Source organism: Schistocerca americana, chromosome 2 (genome assembly GCF_021461395.2).
Source record: "Schistocerca americana isolate TAMUIC-IGC-003095 chromosome 2, iqSchAmer2.1, whole genome shotgun sequence".
NCBI lineage: Eukaryota > Metazoa > Arthropoda > Insecta > Orthoptera > Acrididae > Schistocerca > Schistocerca americana.
This window is the reverse complement of record NC_060120.1, coordinates 283,063,195-283,087,285: the sequence shown is the minus strand read 5'-3', so window position 1 is coordinate 283,087,285 and position 24,091 is coordinate 283,063,195. Positions and strand designations below refer to the sequence as shown.

General features: G+C 43.4%; 1 protein-coding gene across 1 annotated transcript in view; it reads left to right on the top strand.

Annotated features, from left to right (window-relative positions):
* The window catches only part of LOC124593962 (protein pangolin, isoforms A/H/I/S-like), a 251,504-nt gene that overhangs the window by 70,494 nt on the left and 156,919 nt on the right, over window positions 1-24,091 (top strand). The window lies entirely within an intron of this gene.

The window sequence follows — 24,091 nt, the reverse complement described above, 5'->3', positions numbered from 1 at the left end:
ATAATCACTTCGGGAATTTTTGCACATGAATCACCTGAATACAAATGAGAGCTCCGCCAATGCACTGCCAAATGGTTCTGAGCACTTTGGGAATTAACATCTGAGGTCATCAGTCCCCTCACACACATCCATGCCCGAGGCAGGATTCGAACCTGCGATTGTAGCGGTCGCGCGGTTCCAGACTGTAGCGCCTAGAACCGCTCGGCCACCTCGGTCGGCCCACCACGCACCTCTCCTTGTGTAGGTGTACATATAAAAGCTTGTTGAAGAGAAACCGAATCGACGTGAAAATGTGATATGCACTTTGAGACAACAGTTTGCATCCACGTCAGATTGTTTCTATAGCTTTCACTTTGCTTTGACGGGCAGCGGTACAATCATATGGAACTAAGTGCTATACAACAATGACAAAAGTGGTCCCCATTCCAACAAATTAATAAAAATTGTCAGCACTAGTTTCTTATTAAAATCATCAGTTTAGTCACCATGAGAACACTAAAAAAATTCTGTAGTATGAAGAACAGTCTTCAAGACACATTTGCAGAAACATCGGCATTCTGTATCCTGATGATCATTAAGAGATCACTATAACCTTGGCTTGACAACAAGAACATGACAGAGCCGCCGTGGAACCACGCAACACCAGAGTTGAGAGCTCGTAAAGTGCCTGTATATGGCACAGGCGTAGCATGTGCTTGCTCCTTCTAACTTCCCACAGTCCTCTCCCCCTTTTTGGTCGCCCACGATAGATGATGTGATGTGACACGCGGTCGTAGAACAGCGACTGGAACCTGGAGCGTAATGCGAATCCCTTGCTCAGCTTGTCGCGTTATCAGTGTTTGTCCTTCTGCTCGCACGCGTTTAGTTATTTGCCTCAGTACTCTCATTTATATATTTGCTCAGCGCAGAGTACGCCACGTTCGTTTACTTTCTGCTGTGTAGATAGAACAACATTGCAAATAGACCCAATGGCGTTAAAAGTATTCGTACTATAGCGATAGTCAGCTGAGCACTATGAGCAATGCTACGCAGATTCGCAATAGCGGAGGTAGTCTACAAAGCTGAACAATTCGATTCTAATTACTATACTGCGGCTTCTCCATCTAAATACCTCGAGTTATACATGTTCTGCTTACGTCGCTCCGTTTTGGTGGTCTTAATGTCAGTCGGATAGTGCGTAAATATAGTGGTTTCAACACTACATTTTATTATTATCCACGGTTGTAAAACAGTTACTGTGCCAGGTACATAAACTTTTACAGTGAGAACTCTAACCAGTGAGAACTAGCTTACGGAGGAGCTTACGTTCTAACATGGAATTTGAAAGTCGTGTTAGGCGACTCAAAAATTTTGCTTCGAATGATAAATCTTTGGGATATCGATCAGCCAACTGAATTGTCATAGCTTCTTATACGTAAGCTAGTTCTCACTGGCTATCCTTAACTGTCGCAAAGAATGGAGCGACATACAGGAATTCCAAGAAATACAAAATCTGGCGTGATAAGAGTACAGATGGGACAAATTGAACGGCAAGAGAAGAGTTTGTAATCGTGTCTAAATAATTGACTAAACGTTTTCGTAATAACAATTTGAGTACGACATTCGTTGTATATGTCTTACAGGTGCGTTTGACATTAGGTGAAAACATCAGTGTGAATAACATAATACTTTGACTCAAAAGCATGTACTTATCTGGCAAAGTAACTAATTTCTGCGTATGAAAGAATTTGTTGTCCGCCGAATGTGTGCCTGCCGTGCAGGAGAAACAAACATTAGCATCACGTCGGAATACCATGGACGCCGTAGCGTAATTGAGAGAGACTATTTTATCGTAGTGTAGAGCATTTGAATTGGCAAAAGTGGCAGATCCATTCCGGTTTTTGCTGATACGCTCATTCCATTAAGCCGGGAACTGACGGTAAATCGCTGGAAACGTGGCCCGAGAGGAATTCCGACATACAGCGCAGCAGAGGATTAGCGTCCACGAGATAAGCTATTCTCGTGAGTCTTCTGGCAGATGCTCAGGTTATCGCTGAAAGTGCTGTAAAGAAACGTGGGACATTATCTGTTTCTGTCTGCAACTCACTTGCCGGAACTTCATGAAGAATCACGATTGCAAGCTTCCCTCGGTTGAACCATCAAAAAACTCATTAATTTTGTCTATCACATACTATTTTTTGTTCATAGTAATCTCTCTCTGTTCGTTGAAGAGGTAAGAAGGTGACTGAGCCGCAGTCTGTGATAGAATCCTCGTAGATTTGAGTCATTTGGACCCAATGTGAACTAAATATTGTACGAAAATTGCAATAGTAGGTCATAATGAGAGATAGGAGACAAGTTGTAAATATTCCCAAAGTTAAGTGTACAAATAATGTACTTTTATAACACCATATGGTGCCAAGAATCGGTCCACTACTTACGGGAAGATACTAACAAGGAAGCCCTTGAGTGCGAGATTGAAAAAGGCCAATGATGTTCATGGCCTTCGACGCCCCACATGTCGCCCACAATGCAATCAAAATATTGGCCGCTAGTGGCAACAGGGGGTGGGACTGGAGGTGTCAAATGGTGAGCATATCGTGAGGCTACGGAGCGTAGTTGTACAGCTTAGTCGCCGAGTAACTCTCAACAGTGCTAGTGATGTTGATACAAAGCAGAGAAATGCCAACGATAAACAAAGCAAACATTGCGTTATATCTACAACAACGGTTTCCTAATTTGACATTTCGTCAGGTAGGAGCCCAAGGAACTTCGCAGGGTGAGAAAGAAGTGGCAGATGAAATATTAGCGTTTCTGCAAGATGAGTCAGTGACTTGCAGTGTACGCTGGACTGTGCGGACAAGGTACATGAGGAGTACAGTGTTGATGATAACGTGCTTAACAAGTGAAAGTGATATTGAAACAGGTGTCGAGCCCTATATTTCATCATCATTGACGGACAAGGAGCCGCAAATCCCGTCTTCAGTGAAACGTATTAAAGGACAGTCGCTGTCCAAGGAGCGGGTACATAATTAACGTACATGGAAGATCATTCGTAGCATTGTAAAAAAACAGTTATAAACAGATTTCAAATAACTCAACACCATGTAGCGCGTAAGAAAAACTACGGGTTTTGAAGGGAGGACAACTTGCACGTGACAAAAACTGGCGTTTACGCGTTTCTAGGACGTTATGCACATCAAATTGAGCGCGACATCGATTACAGTGATTTCAAAGGAAGCAGTGTATGGTTGCATAACTTCAAACAGTCCGCAGTATTGGAAAACGTAAGATAACGAAATTTCAAACAGAGCGTCAACTTGATGATGCATATCGAACTACGGAATCGGCCCGTAAATTTGTAGACGAGATAAACAAACTATCGTTCAGTAAGGAATTTGTTTTCAGCTCCTACGAATCGGGATTTGAAGATGAAATGCATCTGAAATGAACCCTGGGAATTAGAGTTACCAAGAGAGTTGTGAGAGCTGTGTCAAGATCAACTAACGTGAATGCCTAAACGCCTTCGTATGCAATTATGCCGACTGTTAATCTGGAAGGTGAATTGGCCGGAACGTTATTTACTGTGCTGCGAGAAGTTGGAGGTGCTCTGTCCCCTACGTTTCTTTCTCGTGTGCCTGAGCTTGCAAGGGCAGTAGGGAATATTTACGTCACACCAAGCAAGGGTGGGAAAATGGGCGAAAGAAAACTGCAACTATGATGTGATCACTGCTTTTAACCAACAGCTGGTTAAAATAACTTGCTTATATCCTTTTAGAGCAAATTATCCATCCTGAAAAGTTTGTGACATTGCAGTTCATACAACCTGGAACCACTGGACAAATTCAGCCTCTGGATGTCGTTTTTTCCTTGCCCATAAAACATACTATCGCACTGTCTTCAGCTACGCCTGAAAGGATAGCCAGTTTCACGATAAGCTCCCCGACAGACTGTTTCACATTCGGTTGCGTTCCATCACATTCCATCAGCTGTTATCTTCCGTTGCACGAATATGATTTTATATGCATTATTTAGGACTGGATATCTAGCTGAACATCCTGCATGGTTTGTAACCGCCAAGGAGTTTGCCTTCGATCTTGATGGTGCGAACTTTTGAGATAACTGTGGCGCGCAGTTTTTCATACGGTGTTCATGATGCAAGTTAATGGTTTGTTCTGAACATTTATTGAGTGTCGACAATGTCCATTTTTTATGAAGTGTTATACATACATCGCACAGAAGGTTGTTCTCTGCACCTCCCTGACAGTCATTTTCTGTCGCCTTCTGATGCACGTGGTGACTAATTAGCAGCTAATATTTTTCCTGTCATAACTGTTACCACAGCACTTTCAAGTGAGTCTTACTAAAGACTGAATTTGCGACCTCGCATTCAGGAGGTTCTTCGCAAGACATGTCCACACTAAATACCAAGAAACTGCAAAATATATTAATTTTAAAAGAACCTTACTGCAATACGAAGCTTCTTCTACATTTCTAGCGGCTATTCAAATGCCATATTAGTTCATTTCCTTTTTAGGTATTTTTCAGTGAATTGCCCTATAACTGCATGTGTCACTGTTCTATAATGCCAGAATTTAGGGCTTTTTCATTCTTTGAAGAAGTAGGTGTTAGAGGTAACGTAAGACGGCTAGCACAAGTTTACAGTAAGGAAAGTAAATTTCAAAGCTAGGTAGTCATTTTGCCAAAATAATTCTCTTCACCTGTCACAGTACTTCCCAGGTACTTCCGAATTCATACGCAAATAGTCTTGTGTCAAAAAGTGAATAATGACACGGAACCTGCTGTCAAAGAATGAATAAAGATGTTCCTTTCTGCCAATATTTCATATTTATGTAACGTACCAGTCGTGTATTCATCCTTGTCTTCAAGTTGCACCGGATTTATGTTAGAGGTAGTCGCATCGATTAGAGGTTTTTTTTGCGTAGGTATTTTTTAAAATATGTCAGGTTGGGAGAAGTCATGAGATCCTTTTAAGTTTTGATAATAAGGCATTTATGTTTATTTCTTATTTCATGATTAGAACTAAACGATACATCTTCTTTTTTACCAGTTTATAACCTTTGCTTCTACGGTTAAAGCCAAATACCGTCCGACGAAATCTGGAGATTTCTGAAAAGCAGGCAGTTCTACAATTGCAATTCAGGTGATACAAGAATAATCTGATTTTTTTTTTCATTCATTTTGGGTGTGTTGAGATAACTCTAATCTTGAACTGTTAGAATCAGTTTACAGCGTTTCTGTCATTAACGTAGCTCTGTGTGAGCTGTATTTAATTATTTTGCCTGCGTCGTTATGCCTGACATTGAAAATACTCAGCGCCTTATATGCACTTGAAATAAAATTCACGCTGCCCTTCAACTATGTGTGGTTGAGTATTTGGCCTCATCCGATTGGCATATTTGTAAAAGAGACGGCCGCTGGAAGGAAAAGGAGCAATCTCTCAAAATTAGGGACATTTTTGGTACCAGATCACCAGATGTGTTAGCATTACCCGCGAAGAATTACACGCCCGCAAGCTTTATCTTATCTCCGACCTTTCGGATACGCAAGCAGTATTCCCCCACTTAACCAGCACGAAGCCGCCGATGCCAGCGACGACTCTCGCTAGCGACGATCAGCCTCAATAAATACGTGCTGCCTTCTCAAATTCTGATACGTCTCGTTGACTAGTAGCTGCCAGAAGAACTGCCTCCTCCGGACCTGGATGTAAAGAGATTCGTCATGCAATTTTGCTCTCTAATGGATTGTAATGCGTAAACTGGTCCCGACCCTTATTAAATGTCATAAAACAGTGTCACATTTTTGAGTAAAAAGAAAGGGAAAAATAGAAAGGCACATCCGCAGTGTAAAGTAAGGGTGTTATAAAGTTAAATTGCTTGCTTAGCAATTACAGAGGGTGGTGTTCCTTCTTTTTTTTTTACGATTTCTTTGGGTGCGTAACCGCGCGCGAGCTGGCGCGCATTCGCTTGCACGCCCGCTGTTCACTCATAAAAAAGTCTTTCATGATAAAACGACAGACGGCGGACGCCGGCGCGGGCGCGGGGCCTGAGGTGCTCTTGCATAATAATTAGTGCGCTGCAGAAGGTCGCGTCCGGCCGCTCCGCTCACTAATTAACGTTCTCGCTCATGAAACATTCGTCGCGGCGCTGGGTGCTGGCGGTGTCTTCTTTTGTAGCGTCCGTGACGGCTGCCGCCGGCGACGCGTGTTCCACGTGTGTTCAGCTCCCCGAAAACGCATCGGCTGTTAAACCCTCTGCTCCCGTTTGTGTACTACACTGGACCTGAACTACTCACCACTCAAAAGCAGCATTAACGTAAAAAGAAGAGGCTGTGTGGGTGAGTCATGTGGGAGCATACTCGAGGCATGGAAGAGAGAGAGTGCCGGTGGGGTTCGCGATCATTTCAGTCTGTTGCATCATGTGAAGTTTCGTGCAGTGCTCAGAAATGGCATATTAGTACCCTAATTATGCATTGAGCTGATAAAATAATATTTTGCTGGTAGGTGCGTGCCATGCAGACGCAAAGACCTGCTAGTGGACGCAGAGACTTGCTAGTGGTCGCAAAGTACCTTTTGGCGAAGATGAGTTTCGTCGATACTATACCAACATACATCCTGTCCTCCGTTCGGTATGGACCGTATCAGGTTCCTCTAAGTTTCTCAGTGAAGAATTTTGCGATGCGCTACCACTAACAACACACCCCTCATGAAGGAAACACGATCAGACTTGTTCTCTCGTTCCTTTGTTGGATGTAACACATGAAGATAATGCAAGAATCCTCCAGAGGGCCGGCCAGAGTGGCCGAGCGGTTAAAGGCGCTACAGTCTGGAACCGCCCGATCGCTACGGTCGCAGGTTCGAATCCTGCCTCGGGCTTGGATGTGTGTGATATCCTTAGGTTAGTTAGGTTTAAGTAGTTCTAAGTTCTAGGGGACTTACGACCACAGCAGTTGAGTCCCATAGTGCTCAGAGCCATTTGAACCTTTTGAACCAATCCTCCACAGTCACTTCGTAATGTTTTTAATGATACGTAGAAAATATCTGCCACCTGCAGGATTCGAACTGGCTACCTCTGAGTCTTACACACTCACGCCGCACACCTTGCCGCGTCCCAACCAACCGTGCCATACGACTTTCCTTTTCATCCTCATGCAAGACTATGTTATTAGCGAACACGGCCATGGAGCTGCGTAGTGACTTGTGATGTACCCCGTCCAAAGTTCGACAAACATGTAAATTAATGAGTTTTCGGGGATGAAGCTAGACCATCATTAGTTGCTGATTGTATGGCGTCCAGTTAACTTACAAGACGAGCTGTAGTCTGACGGGTGGGTGCGATTCGCTGCTTGTTTATTACGGAAAATGTGATAGCTTGTTAGTTGCATGTTCCATAGATCTTTTCAACTACTTTTATATCGAAATTCTGTGGAACGAGTCAATTTACAGGTTATCTCTACACAATAGTTTCAGAATTAATGAACACGTTTTTTCCAGTCCTCATGCAATTGCACTTAAAAACTGGGATTTTTATTTTACAGTCTATTTTTAATAAAAATTAGCCGCATCTGGACAGCGACTTTTTTTTCGACCCGTGTGAGAAATTCGTGAGAGAGAGAAAGAGGGAGAGATAGCACACGTTGAGTATTACGCTGAGGCCAAAAATCATGGGGTAGTGATATGCACTTACACAGACGGCGATATTATCGCTTACACAAGATATAAAAGGACAGTGCGTTGGCGCAGCTGTCATTTGTACTCAGACGATTCATGTGAAAAGTGTCCGACGTGATTATGGACGCACGACGGGACTTAACAGACTTCTAACGCGCAATGGTATTTGGAGCTAGCCGCAAGTGACATTCCATTTTGGAAATCTTAAGGAAATTTAACATTCCGAGACAGTATCAAGAGTGTGCCGAGAATGGCACATTTCAGGCACGGATAAACAGTGACCGACGACGGTCTTCAGTTAACGTCCGAGAGCAGCGGCGTTTGCGTAGAGTTGTCAGTGCTAACAAACAAGCGACAGTGCGTGAAATAATCGCAGAAATTAATGTGAAGCGTAAGACGAACTCTATGCGTTAGGACAGTGTGGCGAAATTTGGCGTTAATGCCGCGCGGGATTAGCCGCGCGATCTAAGGCGCTGCAGTCATGGATTGTGCGGCTGGTCCCGGCGGAGGTTCGAGTCCTCCCTCGGGCATGGATGTGTGTGTTTGTCCTTAGGATTATTTAGGTTAATTAGTGTGTAAGCTTAGGGACTGATGACCTTAGCAGTTAAGTCCCATAAGATTTCACACACATTTGATTATGGCGTTAATGGGCTATGGTTGCAGATGACCGAAGCGAGTGCCTTGGTTAACAGCACTACATCGCCTGCAGCGCCTCTCCCGGGCTAGTGGCCGTATCAGATTTCGGTTGGAAACAGCTGATGGTAGGGTTCGAGTGTAGCGCAGACCTCACGAAGCCAGGGACCCATCCTGTTAGCAACGCACTGTGCAAGCTGATGGTGACTCCATAATGGAATGGACAGGGTTCTCTGGTCTGTTCGGCTTCTTGAAGACCGTCTGAAGCCATTCATGGACTTTATGTTCCCAAACAACGATAGAATTTTTATGAACGATAAAGCACCATGTCACCGGGCCACAGTTGTTCTCGCTTGGTTTGAAGAACGTTCTGGACATACCGATCGAATGTTGTGGCCACCCAGATCGTGCGACATGAAAAATCCTGTCGTACATTTGTGAAACATACTCGAGAAATCAGCTGGTGCACAAAATCCTGCACCGGCAACATTTTTGCAGTTATGGACGGCTACAGAGGCAGCATGGCTCAGCAACTTGATGAATCCATGTCACGGCGAGATGCTGCACTACGCCGGGCAAAAGGAGGTCCGACACGATATTCGGAGGTATTCCATTACTTACGTCACCTCGTTATATTGCCAATATGTCGACACAAAGACGGTGTGAGGGCTAGTATTATCCTATTGTCAATACTACGAGTGTTCGAACTTAATTAGTGGCAACTATTTATTCACAACCGATACAAAAGAGTTACATGTTTGCACCTGTTACTGTCCTTCAAAGAAGTCACCAGCGTTACCAGCGATGTGGAAGGCGTAGTATACCGTTAGCAGAGCCTCTTCTGTTGATGGTGCGAATGGAGCGGTCTACTGCCTGTCGAATCGCTGGAACAGTTTTGAAGCGAATGCCACGAAGTGGTTCCTTCATCTACGGAATCAAATCAGTCACAAAGACTTACGTCCGGGGAGTATGGTGGATGGTACAGTACTACCCAGTCCCATCGACCGAACAGAGCAGCCACAGCTTGCGCTGTATGCGCCCGCGAATTGTCGTGCAAAATTCTACTTTCGCGGCTACCCATAATGACGCCATTCGTTGGATTGGCGTTTCAGTTTTGGCTCGTACTATGTGGCCCATATCTCATCCAGTGCTATGTTACGGCGTAAGAAAGCCTCTCCTCCTCGCTCATAGCGCCCCAAGTGCGTCTGAGTAGCGTCGTAACGCATCCATTTTTGCATTTCCGTCAAGTCATGCGGAACCCATCGTGATACAATTTTTCGCATGCCCAGGCGTTCCTTCCGGATGCGAAGCACAGTCGTATGCGCTAATCCGGTTTCGTGGGCGAGCTCACGAATCGTATGGCGTTGATCACTGTCCACTAACGCGGCAACAGCATGCAGTTTTTCTTCAGAGACGCTAGGACGACCTGCCCGATGCATGACTGCCACAGTTTGCCTACCTTCGTTGAAGGTTTTTACCCAACGTGCCACTATTCTGTACGGCTATGCAGATTCCCCTCGCGCCTCTTGAAGACCTTCATGACACTGTCGTGCTGCACGACCTCTGGCACATTCAATCTTGATCCAACTCCGTTGTTCCTGTTTCGAAAACATAGTGACACCCTTACGTTAGACCGCTCGCTCACAAGTGACTGTGTTTCCCTCGATTGTGCGCAAGCCGGTGATGTGGGACGGGCGAGTCCATTTCCTCGAAGGTAAGGTAGATATGTCAGCAACGTGTGCTGTCAGCGACAATAGTAGATTCCATTGGATATTGTCTCCACAGCAGTGTTGCCAGTATTTAAGTTCCAACCTACGTAGAAATGCTCTGTTGACGAGCAGTATAGGTGCCGTGGAAAATATTCTCAGTACTTCCAATCCGTATTGAGCGTGTGAGGGTGAGTATTAATTGATTGTCAATTTGCCATTCTGTAGTATGCATTTTTCTAGTTCGGCTTCCGAACAGTAAAGCTGCCGTATGCTAAGTTCAAGCGATTTAGACTCATAAACATTTAAAGCCAACAAATGAATGACAGCTTAATTTATTAAGTGCTACAGGAGCAACCCATGCATATGCGATCAATTAACCAAAGTGTTTTTAGGCAAATATTTAAAACCTGCTTTCTAATGGTGTTTGTGGTTATTAACACACCTAATTTCAAACACTTGAATGACATGCCTTTGACGAAAAAATCGCGAAGTTAATCCTAATTGCCTGTCGATTGGGGTTGCCTATCTCACTGCCATACTTTGTTTTCTGTTCTTTCTCGTATTAACATTAGTAAATAATTCTTGCCCATTGTTGCCGTATTAGAATATTGCAGCCGTTGAAACTGAAGTAACTTATAATGAACTAGCTGCAACTAGTTGAATTTATAGGTGTTTATTTTTCTATGATGACATTTCAGGACACCTGGCAGCCCATAGTCAGATTTCACGTTGTTTCTTTACTTAAGGCATTGCAGAATGTTGCAGCAGTAATTTTTATGAGAGGTATAGTAAAACCTCGCAAGTAAAGAAACAATGTGACAAGTATATGTAAACACCTGAAGATGAAGGTGGAGTGAACATAAAATGAACGTTCTTCCAAAAAAGAGTGTTTTGTGGCACGATTTTTTGGCGTGGCAACTCGGGAAAGGAGTGACATACCCCACAAACATTGCCACGGACGCTACCGGTTTTATTTACGGTCTAGGAGCGCTGCTGTCGAGTCACGTGACGAAGCGGCCTGCGAGCTGAAGTATGTTTGTGGATCAGGCCCACGGTTCACCAAAGCTTGCCCATTCTTGGCTCAAATAATGAGTAATAAAGGTAATTCTTCTTCTAATGTTGTAGGTATGGACATCACTATTCGTCTGAAATTTTGATGGGTAGTTTACGGCGCATTTCATTAGCGATCAGTGATGGTGCAATTAAAATACCTAACTCCTTGAAATACTCGTTCCTACAAAATGAGCCGGCTGCGGTGGCCGAGCGGTTCTAGGCGCTTCAGTCCGGAACCGCGTTGCTGCTACGGTCGCAGATTCGAATCCTGCCTCGGGCATGGATGTGTGTGATGTCCTTACGTTAGTTAGGTTTAAGTAGTTCTAACTCTAGGGGACTGATGACCTCAGATGTTAACTCCTACAGTGCTTAGAGCCATTTGAACCATTTTTTCTACAAAATGATCGCGGGTAAACATCACGTATTCTTACTGCTATCTTTTGTGCAGCTAGTATTTTGTTTTTAAGTGATGAGTTACGCCTAGAAATTATCCCATAAGACGTTAATGAGTGGGAAAATATTAGTTGATCCACCTGTTTTCAAGACTAGCAATTATAAAAAGAGCAAAAGCAGCGGAACTTAATCGTTTTAAGAGCTGAGTAATATCAACATGTTTAGAGCATTCTGCTCTCTATATTTGTTGCCATTCCTATGATACATCAATTATCGATATATTGGTACAGAACTGAATGTAACGTGTTTTCTCCTATTATTTTACACTAGCCCCTCCCCAATCAATCTGTTTGCTCAGGAAATGTTGAAACTGCATCCTAGAAAATCAATCGAATACTCGATCTATTAAATTATCCATCAAATCGAACTAAACCTGTGGTTACGACACTTAACTCATGTTCGGGTGGAGTGGGGTTCCAATCGTAAAATTAACATAATAATTTTGTCAATAACTTACGAATTTGTTGGGTCCTTACCAACACAATACTTTGCTGTCTACGGAGAAATTCATTAGAATCTCAGTAGTTAAAAGCAAACGATATTCCCACATTCATTCCTCACTGAAAACGTATTCAAGTAATTAGTCTGTGTGCATGCGGTACTACGTATTTACTCGTGGTTGACGCCTGCTGGCGCTTATACCTGTTAGGTCTCGAGAAGTAATTTGCAAGTACTTCATCAGGCATTGATAAACAGCTCCAGCACGGCTTTTAAAAGATGCGGCTACTTACAAAGACGCCGAGTGAGTGATTTGCGCTGTTCTTTATGCTTGCTTGTTTGACGTTTCGCCGCGTCCCTTGCCCCACGGACAGCAGAATGCGCAGTAAACAGGCGCCACCCACGCCGACGACGCGAGGCCTAGACGCGTCTTGGGCGCAGCCGCCCAGCTTCCGGAAACTACTAGTTGCAGTTGTGTCCGCCATGACTGTACTAATTTTGTGCTTCCTTACTAATAGAACCTGGCGTACAGTGCATCTGTGGTGCTTCTGCTGGCGCATTCTTTATATAGCTGATTTAACAGATTCTTGGGAAGGATTTCCCGGGTTCACTTCTGAGAGAGAGAGAGAGAGAGAGACCGCGGAAAATATTGTTTCTTGAAGTCTGCTTTACTTCATTATTCGAAGAACACTGTGCGTGTTATGGCAATCCACTCGAGGACGAGAGGAATAGTATAGCGTACATCATCATACAGAGATGGGTTTTCTTTCGTGGTATCCACCGGTATCATCACGTTGGCAATAATAACGTTAAACAAGAAGTGACATAATACCGTAAGAAATTGGTAATAGTATGTAACAGTAGAGCATTCGTAAATGCCATGGTGTAGTTAAAATTCGTTCAAGACTACACAGAACTCAGAATTCAGCTGATGAAAATTACGAAATTAATGCTGGAGCTCGTAAATGAAACTTCTGCATGCTGTGGAATTGTGGCCCTATGTATGCTCTCATATGCAGCAGTCAGGCGGCTACTTACCGTTCAATTGAAAATTTACCACCGGAGGTTACCAACGCCTCGAACATTAATGATGTGAACGTCAGTGTCTCAACTTGTTGGTACCTATGAGAGCTTTTTATGTAAAATTCTAATTTTTCCCATAGAGCTGACGCCGTTTGTGTCACTCTTCTTGTGTTCCCTCCGGGTATAGTTGTACAAAGAGTGTGAGCAGCATCGTTAAAGAGTCGACTGACACAAACTAGGCTGCTTTGTTGCAAATCGTCGCCGAAGAAGGGATTTGCAAGGATCTGTATCAATAGTTTACTTCTTTCTGGGTTACAAAGTAACAGTGACACAATTTAGTGTGTTGTGTACCAAGAAATGTAGACATGCTGTAAAGTAAAGTTTAGACTGTTGCACGACGACATCGAATGAAATAATAGTTCTTGAACGTACCTACAGATTCATTGTATCTACATATGTACTCTACAAGCCACCCTATGATAGGGATGGGGAAAATCAAAACCGTTAGTTATGAACAACCGGTATTTGTCTGATCTCAGTTAGAACTGTTGCTTTTATTTTTGTATTTATAATCGAGTTCAAAACCGAAATATCAGTAAGCCATAAAACAGAGCTAATTTTTGTTTTTTGTTTTTAAATAAGCCTTTTATAAAGAATGAGCAATTTTTATTCTCAAAGTTGACATTGCTTTAAAATATTTCGTCATTATAGAAAATTGAAAAAGCGATTGGGTTTTTTTTAACAAAAATGCCGACAGAACGAGTAAAAAAAACAGTTGGCACAAGAATTGGCACAGTATGTTTTTTGCTGTGGTCTGCCCGCATCTTGTGGTCGTGCGGTAGCGTTCTCGCTTCCCACGCCCGGGTTCCCGGGTTTGATTCCCGGCGGGGTCAGGGATTTTCTCTGCCTCGTGATGGCTGGGTGTTGTGTGCTGTCCTTAGGTTAGTTAGGTTTAAGTAGTTCTAAGTTCTAAGGGACTGATGACCTCAGATGTTAAGTGCCATAGGCTCAGAGCCATTTTGAACATTCAATCATCCAGGCTGTTGCCCTGCAGCTACTGGAAATGCTGCTGCCCGCCCGTCCTCAGGAACCACAAGTTTGTGTGGCCTCGGACAGTACTGCTGGGACAGTAATGTGCCTGTCACCATGTGACGTGGACTATTAGATGGTACACGTGTACATGCAATGTGCAAAGTTTGCCCCATCTGGCCTATATGGTATTTTCTAATTGTTGTTCTCGAACATCAGTTGTACTACAGAATGTCACCATTCCGAGTCTGGAAGTATTTTACGAAGTGTAGTATCAGTGAAGTACAATGTCCCATTTGCTTAAAAAAAAAATTAAGAACGGGAGGAACCACAACAAACTTGCCGCATAGCATAAGGAGAAAACTTAACATTTCGTCCATAGTGTACAATAAAAAGAGAAAGCAGGTGATCTCCTGCCTGTGTCTACACAGCATGCCTTTATCTGCATTTAGCCCTTGTAAACGAACAAATTAACATGAAAAATAGAGTTCTTCAATTTCAGTATTGACCCTTTAACTCTGACTGTTCGTAATATCCAAATAGTGGTATGATGCCCGATTAAAATATGTTTTTGTTCAGAGTTTCACTAAATTAAATCACAAGAAAAATACTTGTTTTTTGTAGCAGTCAGCCACTTAACACTTCTCAAGAGAAGCAGCTAACGATAGACGATTCCGCGTATCTTGAAACTGAGGGAGTAAGCATTTTTCAATCTTTCTTCGATTTATACGTGTATTATAGGAAACAACAGAAATAAAAAACCCAAAACCGGTTATTTCAGAGATCTGTTATTTTTAACGGTTTTAACAATCTGGTTAAAGTAGTCTTGAGGGAAAAAAAAAGTATAACCGAAAACCAGTTCTTACTGCTATACTGCCATCCCTACCGTACAATGTTGGCGAAAAGCATGTGCTCTCAGTGTCATTTTCTCACACTCTGTTCCATTCGCGAATGGTTCTCAAGTAGAACTGTCGAAAGCGTCCGGTATTTGTTTGATTTTACCGTTGTGGTCATTATGCAATGTTTGTGTTGGAAGAAGTAATATGTCTCTTAACAAATCGGCTGAGGTAGTCCGTCACGGTTCCTTCGTTGTTATTACTTTAGAAAACATAATTGGTGGGGTAAAGTATGAGTCACATGTACTATTCTCTAGTGAAGTCCAATTATTCTCCATTGATTCAGATCAGAGGCATCCATATCCACTCCATACGATATGCCGGTTTAGGAAACAGCATTTCCTTCTCTAGAGGAGAATGATTTTCGCAATTTTGCTAATTTATCGCTGTAGTATGCTCTTCAGGCGACTCGCCGCAAACGTCAATCGTTGTCGCCAAATTAAGAAAAACATTGCTAGTTCGGATTATATGCAGACATGGAAAAGATTGACAAATATTCATTTTGCGGATCCACAGAGTGTTTCCCTTCATCTGATCCATTTGATTAGTTTATGAGATCGCACACTATTCAGCCCACACCCATAGACGCGATGAGCAGCGAGCAGTCGGATGCCACTCGTACAGGCCTAGACGCTGTCGGGTACCGGTGTCAGCGAGGAATGCCGGTAAGTCATATGGAGCGTGGAATGGAATGCCGGCGAGAAATGAGGAAAGCGATCGGCGGCGCCAGGTTGCGAAACGGAGATAGTGGCCGGTGACGACGTGCTGAGGATGCTTAACGGTGCTGCCAGATACGGCCGCCCGGCCGCTCCAAAGGTTGGAGTTGTGCGTGCGCCAGCCCTGGCGCTTCCACGGTCGGGACGACGTGTCTGTTCCTTAGCCGCTTTCCTCACATCCGTTAACCGGGGCTTTCGAGACCTAATCCTATTTTTCGTCAGCTGGATCCGATACGATAGTTGTCGCCTTTTCGTTCAAGAAGATTTAAATCGAGTTACACGAAGATATCGTTATGTTGAAGCTCGTCCACAAGCAAAGTGAAATGAGGTAGGTAAACAAGCCCGAGCGGACACTACAGAAGAAGTCAGAGCTCAGGAGGAAATGGTTCTTCATTTTCGCGAATCTAGGAAGTGAGTATTTGAGAAAAAGAAACGTGTAGGCATAGTTTTTAAAACCGAGTCAGATAAGAAATGTGGTCCAGTATTTGTGAGCCGTCTGGGTGGTCTACCTTTTTCTTCACCTCTGGTTTTGACGTTCAGTAGCTTCCGTATGAATTTGAAGACTCGAATACGAATTATGAAATTTCCGTTTTCAACAGACAATCTTTCCTCATCCCCATTCCCCCTCTCCGCGCCTAGTCGCATCATCTGTTTTTCCATCGTCCAAAACCATAGCTCATTGTCCTGTCCAACTTGACCGACGTATCTTGCCGATGTTGCGAATGAAACGTAAGTTCGTCTAAAATAAGACTTATGGAGGCTTGGTGCATATGAGCAGAAGAGTTTAGACATGCAGGGAAAACGTATAGTTACACGAGAGTCCTCTTTGCAAGATCAGGAACTTGGTGTACAATTAAAAAAGCAAATAACGATATTCTGGAAAGGCTTTTCTCTAATTCGGCTGTCGTACATACTTCGAGTCTCAAGTTAAAGAGAAGAAAATTTTCTGATTACTGTCGTAATTTTGGACACAAATAAATAAGGCCTACAGTCTTCATTCGCAGTTATTTAGTTTCTGATGGTAGCTGTCCCGGGAACGAACCAGAGCTTCAAGAAAGCACAGAAGCTGAAACCGTTAAAGCTACCGAAATTTGGCTAAAACCGAAGATAAGTCCGGCCAAAGTTCTCACAAAGGACCTAACGATATTTGGGAAAGATAGATTAAATAAGCCCGCATCTCGTGGTCGTGCGGTAGCGTTCTCGCTTCCCACGCCCGGGTTCCCGGGTTCGATTCCCGGCGGGGTCGGGGATTTTCTCTGCCTCGTGATGGCTGGGTGTTGTGTGCTGTCCTTAGGTTAGTTAGGTTTAAGTAGTTCTAAGTTCTAGGGGACTGATGACCATAGATGTTAAGTCCCATAGTGCTCAGAGCCATTTGAACCATTTTTAGATTAAATACAGTTGGTGGCGGCATGTTTGTTGTAAGACCCCTTGAGTTAAAGTGGGTAGAGGCTATACGTGACCCTTGGAATAAATTAATAATTGGTTTGCTTTAGGGCCCCAACCACCACCCCACCCACATCCCTACTCTGATGATCCAGTTGCTGAACAGCTCAAAGAAAACCTGAATATCGTCTTAAATAGTTACCTCACTCCTACAATTATAGTCGCTGGTGACTTCAATCTACTGTCAATGCGTTGGCAAAAATACATCTTCAAAACAGGTGGTAGGTGTAAAATATCCCGTCAGAAATTGTAGTAAGTACTTTCTCCGAAAGTTATCGTGAGCAAGTCGTTCAGATGCCTATTCTAAACGTAAATGATTGCGGAAACATACTTGACCTCTTAGCAACAAGTAAATCGTGAACAAGTAGGGATCGTCATGACAGACACAGGGATCAGTGACCACAAGGTCGTCGTATCGAGACTAACCACTGCAACATCCAAACCCACCAGAAGTAAACGCAAAATATAACTATTGAAAAAAGTAGTTAAAATTTGATTGACGCCTTCCTAAGAAACAGTTTTCTCCCCTATCCAACTAACTATGAAAGCATAGGCCAGATGTGGCTTGAATTTACAGAAGTAGTGTCTGGGACAATTGAGAGATTTATATCGAATAAATTAATAAATAATTGTTATGACTCCCAGGGTACATACATCAGGTCAGAACACTGTTGCAGAAGCAACGAAAAAAGCTTGCGAAATTTAAAAAAACTCGATATCTCCAAGTTGACGATGTTTTACTGAATCTCGAAACTTAGTGCGGACTTCAATGCATCGAGCGAGGTGGCGCAGTGGTTAGACACTGGACTCGCATTCGGGAGGACGACGGTTCAATCCCGCGTCCGGCCATCCTGATTTAGGTTTTCCGTGATTTCCCTAAATCACTCCAGGCAAATGCCGGGATGGTTCCTCTGAAAGGGCACGGCCGACTTCCTTCCCCAACCTTCCCTAATCCGATGAGACCGATGACCACGCTGTCTGGTCTCCTTCCCCAAAAGCAACCAACTTCAATGCGAGATGCTTTTAAAAGCTTCCACAACTAACTGTCTCGAAATCTGATGGAAAAACCAAAGAGATTCTGGTCGTCTGTAAAGTGTAAAGTACACCAGCGGTAAGACAATCAGTACCTCCACTGCGCGATACCAATGGTAAGATTACCTATATAACACGAATAAAGCGAGTTATTAAAACACAGTTTTCCGAAATTACTTCATCAAAGAAGTAAATATCCCAGAATTCGAATCAAGAACAGCTGGCGACATGAGTAACTTAGAAGTAAATATCCTCTGTGTAGCGAAACAACTTAAAGCACCTAATAAAGGCAACTCTTCTGGTCCATATTGCATACGATTTAGGTTCCTTCCAGAGTATGCTGACGCCATAGCCCCTACTTAGCAGCCATATGCAACCGCTCGCTTGACGATGGACCCGTACCAAAAGAATGGAAAGTTGCACAGGTCACTCCAATATTCAAGAAAGATATTGGGAGTAATCCGTTGAATTACGGACCCATATTACTGACGTCGATTAGCAATGTGATTTTAGGATGTATACCGTGTTCGAACGCTATGAATTACTTCGAAGGTAACGATCTATTGACACACGGCACGGATTCAGGAAGTTTCATTCTCGTCAAACACAACTAGGTCTTTATTCGTACGAACTAATGAGTGCTATCGACAGGGGCTCTCAAATTGATTCCATATTTTTAGATTTCCAGAAAGCTTTTGACATTGTTCCTCACAAGCGTCTTCTAATCGAATAATGAAATTGAGTGACAGTGTGTGACTGAATTTGTCTTTTCGTATCAGAAAGGTCACAGTACGTAGTAATCGACGGATAATCAGTAAAACAGAAACAAAATCTAGTGTTCCCCAAGGAAGTTTTATAGGTTCTCCGCGTTGCTACTATATATAAACGATTTAGGAGACAATCTGAACAGCCCTCTTGGATTGCTTGCAGATGATGCTGTCATTTACCGTCTAGTAAAGACCAAAATCAATTGCGAAATGACTACACAAGATTTCTGTGTGATGCGAAAAGTGGCAACTGTATCTGATCAAGAAAGAGTGAGAGGTCAGCGAAAGGATTAGGAAAAGATAGCCGTTAAATTCCGCTTACACGATAAACCGCATATAGTTATAGGCTGCCAAATCGACTGACTACGAATTACAATTGCGAACAATTTAAATTGAAACTATCTCATAGATGACATTGTGGGGAAGGCATACCAAAGACTGTGTTTTATTGGCAGAACACGTATGAGACACAACAGGTTCACTAAAGAGACTGCCTGCACTACGCTTCTTGATCCTCTGCTAGAGTATCCTTGTGCGATGCGGGATCCTTACCACATAGGACTGACGGAGACATCGAAAAAGTCCAAAGAAGCGCAACTAGTTCTGTATTATCACGAAGTAGGAGAATGTGTGTCACGGATATGATAAGCGAATTGGGATGGCAGTCATTAAAAGAAAAGTGCTTTTCGTTGCGACGAGATCTTTTGACGCAATTTCTGTAATCAACGTTCTCATATGAATGTGAAAATATTTTATTGTCGCCAACGTACATAGGGAGAAATGATCGTCGTAAGAAAATAAAAGAAATCATGGCTCGTAAAGAAAAATTTAAGTAATTACTTCTCCCACGCTCTGTTAGTGACGCAAACAGTAGAGAAATAGTCTGAAGTTGGTTCGAAGAACCCTCTGCCAGGCACGTGAATGTGAATTGCATAGTCGTCATGTAGATGTAAATGATAACAAAATGCTCTAAACATGGCCTGTAAAAAATATTTGCTTATCATTTTCTTGTAAGACAGTGGTAATGTTCTTCGTACTGTACTATTAGTTTGTGGTACGATAAATTTTCGAATTATCTTGTTCATAAAAGTTACGGTGTCCTCAATCTGCAGGTTGGGATGACACCACAGTTATTTACTAGGCATGGTCCGTTTGGAGGTTGAATGTTCTTAACTAGAGCTCTGGCTTGAATTATTCAGCTAATTACAAACTCCTATTTACCGTGGACTCCGAACCATGGTGCAACTTGGCATTTTCCATATTAACAAATCATTGTTAGAGACGAAAGAAGCATTAGGTTACAGAATAGTACTGGAAAAAGTGTAAAGCAGTTTGAATGAGATTCAGTCGCCGTGTGCAATTTACAGGCACCTACCGCTGAGAATCTAGATGCCACAGTGTTGGCGACAGTCCACGTTTTACCGACGGCGCGAGGAACCGGTGATCGCCAAAGGAGTGTGCCTGTGAATGTGAATTTTATCCGCCTCCTCCCTCGCGCCTCGATGCTCTCTGATTCCTGCACCGTGTATACCGCAACAGCTCTGCGGCGCTCGTCAAGCCGGATTACAATTTGTTCGCCAACAGATTTTTTTCGCCGTGACAGCGTGGAGGAATTAATTTTGGTTAAAACTTTTGCAGGGAGAGAGGCAATTGGTAAGTCTTCACGTGGCTCATAATTACTCGACCAACTCGTGAAGCAGACTTTTTTTTCCTTTCTTCTTCCCCCTTGCACCCTCAGTTCCTCACTCTTCTGCGGACTAAACCTTTTTTTCCGTCTCTTTTCTGCTCGCCATTGCAGTTTCTGATATCCGTGGAAGTCGGGCTGTTTTATTGCAGTTCGGGGTTCATTTAAACTTTCGGGTCCTGGCCGAATGCGGCGGCTTTTAACGAGATCTGTGGGAAGCGCTCGCGGCGTATTATCGGGTCGCGCTGCCACGTGGCGTGTCGTTAGCGCTCGTCCCGGCACAACTTGGCGCTCCCAATCGTCGGGATCTGAGCGCGAGGCGGGCGCGCCGACGGAACGCCCGTGTCTCGTCCTGCGGCTCTGCGGGGACGCGAGAGGCGTCAGCGCGGTCGGCGGCAGCCGCCCGGGAACGTTGCGATCCGCGTGATGCTAACTTGTTAAAAGGCGCACTCATTGTAGCAGTTTAGTAAAACGATGCTCTCAGAAATAAATAACACTAATTCCCGTACTTATAAAAATGAGCAGACTTATGCTATATTTATGTATCATTGGAATCTGAGGTTGCAGTGTTAGCGCCTGTACTTACTTTCACACAACCAAATCCACTCCTTTTAGCGGATCGTATTAGTTGCAATCTCAGGCCTTCCGCGGATGATAACAGCTATCTATGAGCAATTTCTTTCCGGTAAAAATATTAGTGGTGTTGAGCTAGACCTCGACGACTAGATCTTAATAGAAAGCAATGCGATGTTGTGTAACTCACGAAACGCAATAACGTGGGATTCTTCGACTACCTGATTAATGGGTCACCAATACAGTCGTGTCATACAAATATTTGGGAGCAACTGTGTTGTAGAGGGATGAAGAAGGACCATTAAGGTTCAATTGTTGGTAAGCAGATAGGCTGCGACTCATTAATGTAGGAAACTGTAACTTGAGGCTGCGACTCATTGATGTAGGAAACTGTAACTTGCGTACAAAAGAGATGTACAAAACACTTGCACAACCCATATTTGAGTACCGTCCGAGTGTATGAGACCCATATCAGATCGGACTAAAAGGAAAAAACGAGCTTGTACAAAGAAGGACGATGAGAATGAGAACGGTCGTAGGTTTGTATGCCTGGCGAGAGTGTATAAAAAAGGTTTACTTAAGTAACTGTTCCACCGGGAGTAGCGACACACAGCTGTTGAACAAACTGCAGAAACGTGACGATCCGTCATTCAAGGAAGAAATCTGGGATATTCTTGAGATTCATACATGTCTATTCAGTAGGGATCGTACAGAGATAGTTACACAAATACACCATGTGATCAAAAGTATCCGGACACCTGCCGAGGAAAAATACTTACAAGTTCGTGGCGCCCTCAATTGGTAATGCTGGAATTCAATATGGTGTTGGCTTTGTTGACAGCTTCCACTCTCGCAGGCATAAGTTCAGTCAGGTGCTGGGATGTTTCTTGGCGAATGACAGTCCATTCTTCAAGGAGGACTGCACTGAGGAAATGTATCGATGTCGGTCGGTGAGGCCTGGCACGAAGTCGGCGTTCCAAAACATCCCAAAGGTGTCCTATGGGATTCAGGTCAGGACTCTGTACAGGCCAGTTCATTACAGGGATGTCGTTGTCGTGCAACCACTCCGCCACAGACCGTGCATTATGAACAGGCGCTAGATCGTGTTGAAAGACGCAGTCGCCATCCCCAAATTGCTCTTCAACATTGGGAAGCAAGAAGGTGCTTAAAACATCAATGTAGGCCTGTGCTGTGATAGTGCCACGCAACGCAACAAGGGGTGCATGCGCCCTCCATGAAAAACACGACCACACCATAACACCACCGCCTCCGAATTTTGCTGTTGGCACTACACACGCTGTCAGATGACGTTCACTGGGTATTCGCCATACCCACACCTTGCCATCGGATCGTCACATCGTGTACCGTGATTCGTCACTCCATACAACGTTTTTCCACTATTCAATTGTCCAATGTTCACACTCCTTACGTCAAGCGAGGCGTCGTTTGGCATTTACCGGCTTGATGTGTGGCTTATGAGCAACCGCTCGACAATGAAATCCAAGTTTTCTCACCTCCCGCCTAACTGTCATAGTACTTGCAGTGGATCCTGATGCAGATTGGAATTCCTGTGAGATGGTCTGGATAGATGTCTGCCTATTACATGTTACGATCTTCTTCAACTGTCTGCCGTCTCTGTGAGTCAACAGTCGACGTCGGCCTGTATGCTTTTGTGCTGTACGTGTCCCTTCACGTATCCACTTCACTATCAAATCGGAAACAGTGGACCTAGGGATGTTTAGGAGGAGTACGGGAATCTCGTGTACAGACGTATGACACAGGTGACAATCACCTGACCACTTTCGAAGTTCATGAGAACCGCGGGGCGCCCCATTCTGCTCTCTGACGATGTATAATGACTACTAAGGTCGCTGATACGGAATAGCTGGCAGCACAATGCACCGAATATGAAAAACTTATGTTTTTGGAGGTGTCCGGATACTTTTGATCACATAATGTAATAGCTCGCACAGAGACGAACAAGTAGTCATTCTTCCCGTCCGAGAATAGAACAGAAAGAAACTAATATACTCCATATGGTTTATCATCCGCCACACGCCGCTTTAGTGATTCGAATAGATTTAGATTTCGTAGCCACTATATGGTATGTGGCGGGAAAGACAGTACCATTTTCTCCTTGGCAGTCTGCGACCAGTACAGTGTTCCCTGTATGACCGGGTTTCACTCATTTAACCCTTGTTACGTGAGACAGAGCTGAGGGAACGGCACATGAACTCATCTTTTGAGAAGAAGTTGACGACGATTTTCAGCGAGTTTTCTCGGTGCCTGTTCATCTATGGTTCTTAACAGAATTCATGTTAAGAAATGGTAATAACATTTACACATTAACAAGGGTACCGAAATTGACAATTCTCTAACTGCGATCTGCAGTCATGTGTTTGGTGTTGTTGAAGTGAAGTTTCCTCTTCCATTCAGCGTTTCTTTTTATTCTCTCGCTAAGACGTTTTTCACAAAAGTTTGTGTCTCAGGATGGAAGCTTGATAATCACACGTTTAATCACGACTGGGAAATAGCGATAACATGCGTCGAAATCGTCAACAAGCTTATGTTCACTGAGATAAAAAATCGCTTAGTGGAAAGCCCGGCACAGATTTATTTTTCATTCTCACTGGCTGCACGGCCTGCGCCAGATATTTATACCTGTCAGATTTAATGGAATATTATATATAAACACAGATTTGGAATGTATGTTTGTATTTGGAATTAAGATACTTAACAATTTAAATCTTAAATTAAGAGCCTCGTGTGTTAACTATCATTTCAACGCACAAAACTTTGTGCGAAACCTAAGTATTGACAGTCAGTGCCGCCAAAATTGTAAATGCTGAGGGATGAAAATGGTAAATTAAATTATATAGTTACCAAATAAATATAATTTCGTATGCACATCACTAATAACCAAAAACCCAAATAACAGTTTATACAGTAATTTGTGCATTTGTTTATTGTTGA